Source organism: Rosa rugosa, chromosome 4, assembly GCF_958449725.1.
Source record: "Rosa rugosa chromosome 4, drRosRugo1.1, whole genome shotgun sequence".
In the NCBI taxonomy this organism is placed as follows: Eukaryota; Viridiplantae; Streptophyta; class Magnoliopsida; order Rosales; family Rosaceae; genus Rosa; species Rosa rugosa.
Window position 1 is genome coordinate 4,100,783 of NC_084823.1, and position 7,383 is coordinate 4,108,165.

Consider the following 7,383-nt stretch of genomic DNA (forward strand, 5'->3'; position numbering starts at 1 on the left):
CATAGGGTAGGTGTAGATCTAATTTGCCTGCTAACTTCTGGGTTTAGATTGTTTGTGGGGGCATGTCGGCCGTTATTGACATCTCCAGTAGCGACGAATCTGACGTGTCGTCACTTAACTCGTCGGAGAGAGGTTTGATTGACTCGTTGCGTCGTGGTGCTTCTGCAGGGAGTAACGTCGAAGAACCAGTAGATATAATACCGCTACGAACCATTTCTCCGCAGCCGATGGCTTCACGTGAGGCTGAGGAACATGTCGTTGTCCGTCATAGTATGGAAGTTGCGGTATTTTTCATGGTTTCTAGGTGACGGTGTTGGAGTGGAGGAATCGTCTTCTATCATGTCGTGGCGGAGAATACAAAATGTGAAGGATCGATTTTGATTGCCTGGCATCGTAAAGTTGCGGCTGTTGGAGAAAGGTGAGAGGGCTACTGACTTGGCGAAAGGATACCCCGCCATTCATGAGACCATACTTCATCACGACGTGAAGCTGCCACTACTTCCGTGTATGCAATATCTGCTGTACGAGCTGAACGTTGCGGTGGGTCAGGTGTCCATAAACATGTGGAAAATGTTACTGGCTTTGATCGCCTTACGGAACCTGTCGGGATGTGAATTTCCAACTGTGGCGGAGGTGTTGTTCTTTTATGAGTTGACCTATAACGAGAGGAAGAAATGTGGAGGTACTGTGAGGTTAACTCGTCGGCATGGCGCTCCCAGACTTCTGGAACATACGCCTGATTCTTCTATAACCTGGCGGACATCTGTTTGTGTCGCTACCGAGGGTGGGGAGTATGACACAAGGCCACCAGGGGCGAAGGCTCCGCGATTCAGGGTTCCGTCGAAGTTTCAATCAATCAAAGGTTGTCGGTTAGAGCTGACTTGCCTGTGTTTTCTATGTTTGCTGCTTCTTTACCGTCATTTTTTGGCAGATGTGTTGTCTTTTTCTGATGGACTAAATACTGTTTAGTCCTTGAGCTTTTGACCATAAAACATTTCAGTCCCTAACCTTCTAATTTCACACGTTTAGTCCCTGTACTTCAAAATTTCAGACCAATAGGTCATTGCCGTCTAAAAGTCGCGGCGAAATGTCTATTATGTCCTTAGTTTTTTTTATTATTAATTAATTATTTTATTTTTTTGGAAAAGGAATTTTTTTTCCCCTTTCTTTCTTTCTGTTTATTTTTTTTTGTTTTTTTTTCCTTTCTTTCTTTCTGTTTGAAAATAATAATAATAATAAATAAAAAGAATAAATAAATAAAAGAGAAAGGAATTAATTTATTAAAAACAAAAGAACTAAGGGCATAATAGACATTTCGCCGCGGCTTTTAGACGGCAAGGACCTATTGGTCTGAAATTTTGAAGTACAGGGACTAAACGTGTGAAATTAGAAGGTCAGGGACTGAAGTGTTTTATGGTCAAAAGCTCAAGGACTAAACAGTATTTAGTCCTTTTCTGATTATGTATTTGTGTTTTCGCAGTGGGTTGGAGACCGAAGTTGACGGACATAGGGCAACAGAGGGTGTGTCGCGTGCACTACTGCTGGACTAACAGAAGCTGCGTTGACCTTCGTGTCTTGTCGCACTGGTCTTTGCTTATCCATTTGAATCTTACTCGCGAGCCTGGTAAGCGGTGCTTGTCGCTCTCCTTTTTTTTTTGTATTTGTCGGGTTGTCTGTCTGACTTGTCGGGTGTTGTTTTTTTATTTTTTATTTTTTTTTTGTAGCGGAGATTCACACGAACAAAAAGACAGACGCAGTACTGAAAAAGGCGATGGCTGATCTTGGCGGGATCAAGGATTATGTTAACTTCATGATTAACGAGTCCGTTAAGGTTCGAAGGAAGACCGTTGACCCGAAGAGTAAGGATGTGACGGAGGAGTCAGAAGAAAAGGTTTTGGAGGCTCCTCTGCACTCCAACCGGAACAAATTGAAGAAGAAGAAAACTGGGAGTAACGAGAAAGATGTCGAGGATGGGGGGAGCGGGAGACTGAGGAGACTGAGGACACTGGTCTTGTCCTGGAGGTTGTTGCTGGGGAGTCCCAGAGGAAAAATAGTACCGCCGGCGGCGAGCAGAGTATGGCGGATCAGGGTGAGGATGTCGGGAGGGAGAAGAAGAAGAAGAATATGGCAGACAAATGTCCGCCTGAAGGGAAATCCTCCCTTCCGCAGAAAATGAAAATCACCGCCTCCGTTATTCTTCCTGATGTTCCGAAAAAATTGAAGGTTGTGGAACAACGTGTGGCTATTGGCGGCGTTGGAAGTTCTGGAGAGGAGTTTGTTTCTGACAACCCTGTTGTTGGGTTGGTGTAGGGTACGCCCGTTAACCAGCAAGCCTTTGTGCTCAAGGTGTGTGAGCGGCTTGGATTTGGTGGTGAGGCAAGATTGGCTCGGCCTGCGGCATCTTCGAGGTTGGAAACGGGGTTTAACCATATTTTGAAAGGTGTCCTGGATCTTTTTCTCTATCAGACTTCGTCGGAGGAGCGTAGACTTAAACAGGAGCTTCTGCAAGCCCGACGCGACTTGGCTGAGGAGAAAGAGAAGCATAACAGAACTGCGAGTGATATTGCCAAGCTTGACTGTGCGCTTCTTGACGTGAAGCAAAAGTTCAAATGTGCTGTTGATAAAGCTCTCGAGGACTCGAACACCCTTGCTGCCCTCAGATCAGAATTGGAGGCGTTGAAGAGGGAGAAAACTGAAAGGGAAGACACAGTCGCACAGCTCCAAACAACCTTATCCGCTAAGGAGAAGGAGTTAGCGGACTTCTAGTCTGCCAGGAGGGAGGAAATGGCAAAGATGGCCGAGGACGAGAAGGAGATGGTGAGCTTAGAGGCGATTGATGCTTTTAAGAAGTCGGCAGAGTTTAAGACACTTCTGACGGATGCTGGTAAACAAGGTGCTACCGCCAACTTTAAGGAGCTCAAAGATAGCGGCTATTTGAACTTTGACAAGATAATGGCTGATCGAGCCCCTTCGCAGTCCACACTTGGCGAGGATGTCGAAGTGGAGGATGTTGAGGGATCTGAAGATGACGGTACCTCTGAAGGAGGCTCTTCTGATGGTAGCGAAGAGAGTGGTTCTTCTGGAGAAGATAATGTGAGGTCTGACGGTAACCCTGAGACCCCGACGCCGACAAGCAAGACTGAGAAGAGGAATAAAGTTGTCCGCCAACCTGTGCAGAAACGTCGTCTTGGTGGTAGTGCCTCAGGTTCCTCCTTGCTTGTGGATGAAACTGTACCGGAGTAAAGTTGTCGGTACTGTAGGGATTTTATTTTGTTTTTTGTGGCGGCATAGTCGCTTTGTGTTGAAATGTAAGAACGTCTCTGGTTGGAGAGTCTTAACTTTTAGATTTGTGTCGGGATGTTTTTTTTTTGTATGTCAATGAAACTTGAAAGGAATTAAGATTGGTCCGCTTATTACACATATATCGCTTTTGCCTGCGTTGTAGGCGAAAGGTGTTGACTTGGTCAGACTTCATATACATGTTTTTTTTTTTTGTAATGTGGGACAATGGTTTGAATAATTCCTCGTTTCATTGATGACTGTATGGAACCAATATTTTACAAAAAAATGTGTACCCGTGGGGTAGCTTTCCTTAGCTAAACTTTGCAAAAATTAGCTAAGTGAAGATGCTCGTGGCCATGTTGTCGCGCTACTTGTAGTAGTAGCGGAGATGTTGAGTGTTCCAAGGATGGGTGGATGTTACGCCTTCTTTGTTTTTTAAGTAGAATGTGTCGAGGCTTACTACTTCGATTATTTGATAAGGTCCCTCCCAGGTTGGGCGGAGCGCTTTTGGTGGCGGTATGACTTCCTTCATTACCCAATCTCCAAGTTGGAGGTTCCTGGCCTTTACACGATTGTTGTAAAAACACGACACCCACTTCTTGTTTTGCAAGTTGTGCAGGTGGGCTTTGTCTCGTTTTTTGTCCAATAGGTCCTTGTCGAGATTGACGCCGGCAACGTTTGTTGTGGCGTCATGCCCGTCAATCCTAGCTGTTGGTTGGGTTACCTCAATGAGGAGGACCGCCTCTGTGCCAAACATCATGTAGAATGGAGTTTCGCCGTTGGAGAATGTTGGCGTTGTCCGGATGGCCCAAAGAACCTCCGGGAGTTTTTCAGCCCATAAGCCTTTCTTATCTTCCAATTTCTTTTTTAGCAACTTCTTGATGATTTTGTTGGCGGATTCAACCTGGCCATTGGTCTAAGGGTGTGCTACTGAAGCGAAACGCATCTTGGTGCCCAGTTTGGCTGTGAAACTGATGAGTTCTTCGTTGTTGAATTGCGTTCCGTTATCGGTAATGATTGTGTCGGGAACCCCGTAGCGATAGTATATATTTTTCCATAGAAAGTGCTGGACCTTAGCGGTTGTGATGGTCGTTAATGGTTCAGCCTCGATCCATTTGCTGTCGTAATCGATGACCACGATTATGTATTTGAACTGACCCTTGGCGGATGGGAATTTTCCAACAATGTCCAGCCCCCATATGGAGTGGATCCAGGGTGTAATAATGATGGATAGCGGTTCTGCCCGTGCATGTGGGAGGTCTACGTACTACTGGCATTTGTGACATGATCGCGATGTTTCTTTGGCGACATCCCCTAATGTCGGCCAAAAATAGCCTTGGCGCATGGTGCGGTTGGCTAATGACCTAGCTCCCGAGTGATTGCCGCACTCTCCGGCTTGTATCTTTGTTAAGACTTGTTTTCCTTCTTCTGGCGTTAAGCACTTCAAGTTGGGATGTGTGAACCCTTAGCGGTAGAGCTTGCCATTTTGAATGTTGTAATGTGTTGCCCTTCGTACCAGTCGTCTTTCTTCGACTTTTTCTGATGGCAGAGTGTCGTCGCGTTTGTACTTTAGTATCTCATCCATCCAATTTGGGCTTACTTCGATGGTGTAGATTTCCGCCAAAGTTTTGGTAATGCTGGGCTTGTCGAGGGTCTCAACCCTAGTGTCGGTTGGACTCTGATGTGGTTGAGCTGTTGCCAGTCGTGCTAGGGAGTCGGCCTTTGCGTTCTTTTCTAGGGGTATTTGTGTGATGTTGAAGAAAATGAACTTGCCGAGCAGGGTCTTGGCGTACCCTAGGTATGCCACCAGTTGTTTGTCCTTAACTTGGAAAGTATTGTTGACTTGATTGACCACCAGCTGTGAGTCACTAAAGATGTTGACACTTTCTGCTCCACAATCGATGGCCAACAGTAATCCTGCGACAAGTGCCTCGTATTCCGCCATATTGTTGGAGGACTTGAAGTCAAACTTGAGGGCGTACTCTACGTTAAGTCCCTCTGGTCCTGTGAGGATGATACCGGCGCCGCAAGCCTTGAAGAACGCGGAACCGTCTACATAGAGATTCCACTGTGATTGTGTCTTTGCTTGAGCTGTTTCAGGGTGCTGACTGCTGCCCTCCGACATTGCATCAGTGGTATGTTCCGGCTGTGGTTCGGTTAGCTCTGCTATGAAATCAGCAACAGCCTGTCCCCTGATGGCGGTTCTTGGCTTGTATTCGATGTCGAACTCACTGAGTTCTATTGCCCATTTGCTAAGGCGTCTTGAGTGTTCCGGACTTTGGAGTACTTGCTTTAGCGGTTGATTTGTGAGAACATGGATTGTATGTGCTTTGAAATATTGACACAACCTTCTAGCGGCCATTATGAGTGTTAGTGCAAGTTGCTCAAGTGGTGGGTACCTTGTTTCCGCTCCATTCATGCCTCTGCCGGCGTAGAATACCGGCAATTCTTCTTATGCTTCCCTGCGGACAATTGCACAGCTGATGGTGGACTTGGATACCGCTAGGTAGATGTATAGTATTTCGCCCGGTACTGGAGTTGAGAGTAGCGGGACGGAGGCCAAGTATTCCTTGAGACCCTGAAATGCTGCTTCACAATCAGGCGTCCAATCCACCACTTTGCAATGGGACCGCTTCATTGCTTTGAAGAAGGGTAGGCACTTGTCGGTAAGCCTGGAGATGAACCGGGAAATAGCCGTTAACTTTCCCTGCAGACTTTGTACCTCAACTTTTTTCTCCGTAGATTTCATGTTTATGACCGCCTGTACTTTTTCGGGGTTAGCCTCGATTCCTCGCTCACTAATTATGTATCCGAGGAACTTGCTGGCGGTGATGCCTAAGAAACACTTTTTCGGATTTAGGCGCATTCCATCTGCTAGCAGTATGGCAAATATGATGCGGAGGTTGGCTACGTGACCGCCAGCTTTTACGCTTTTTACAAGCATGTTGTCGACATATACCTCAATGATCTTGCCCAAGTGTTCTGCAAACATTGCGTTCATCAACCGTTGGTACCTGGCTCCGGCATTCTTGAGGCCAAAGTGCATGACATTGTAGCAATATAAACCCTTGTCGGTGGCAAATGTTGTGCACTCCTGGTCGTCAGGGTGCATCTTTATCTGGTTGTAGCCAGAAAAGTCATCCATCATGCTGAGTAGCTCATGCTCTGCTGTTGCGTCAACCAACTAGTCGATGCGGGGTAGTGGGAAACTATCCTTAGGGCATGCCTTATTTAAACCTTTGAAGTCAACACACATCCGCCACTTCCCGTTGGGTTTCTTTACCATTACCACATTGGAGATCCATTGTGGATGGGCGGATGAAGTCTATGTCCCGCAACTTGGTTACTTCTTCCCTGATAGCCCGATATCTTTCTTCGTCAAATGCTCATCGCTTCTGCTTAATGGGGTAAAAGGATGGCTTGATGCTGAGTTTATGTTGAATTATGTCGGGAGAGATTCCTGGCACGTCGGCATACGACCATGAAAAGACTGCGGCGTTTTCTTTTAGAAACTGGGTGAGTTCATCCGCTGGCTTAGGGGAGAGTTGGGCTCCGATGCGCACAGTTCTCTCTAGGTGCTCGTCGGAGATGCTTACAATGCGGAGCGATGTTTTTGGGTTGACGGGCTGCTTTTTGTAGTATTTTTCCTCGTCATCTCTAGGGTCATCAATTTTTTCCGTCAAGTGTGGTGTATTGGCTACCTTTAAAATTTCATGGCGGCCTCTTAACCTTGACACCGTTGTTGAGTAACATTCTCGTGCAATTGATTGGCTTCCCCTGACGGACCTAGTGCCGTTAGGTGTTGGGAACTTCATGAGTAGCATGTACCCGACGATGATGCATTTGAGTTTGTTATGAGCTAGGTGACCGATAATGGCGTTGTATGAGCTGAAGCAATCTACCACAATGAATTCAGTATGTTCTTCCGCCGTACACGGGACTGTCCCAATGGATAGGCGCATATAATCTAACCCCAAAGGTTGGGTTACATCTCTGGAAAAACTGAGTAGCGGCTCGTGGTCTTGCAGAAGTTTATTGTTGCGTTGTAGTTGCTTGTAACAACCGTTGAATATGACATTGACGGCGGACCCGCTATCTACC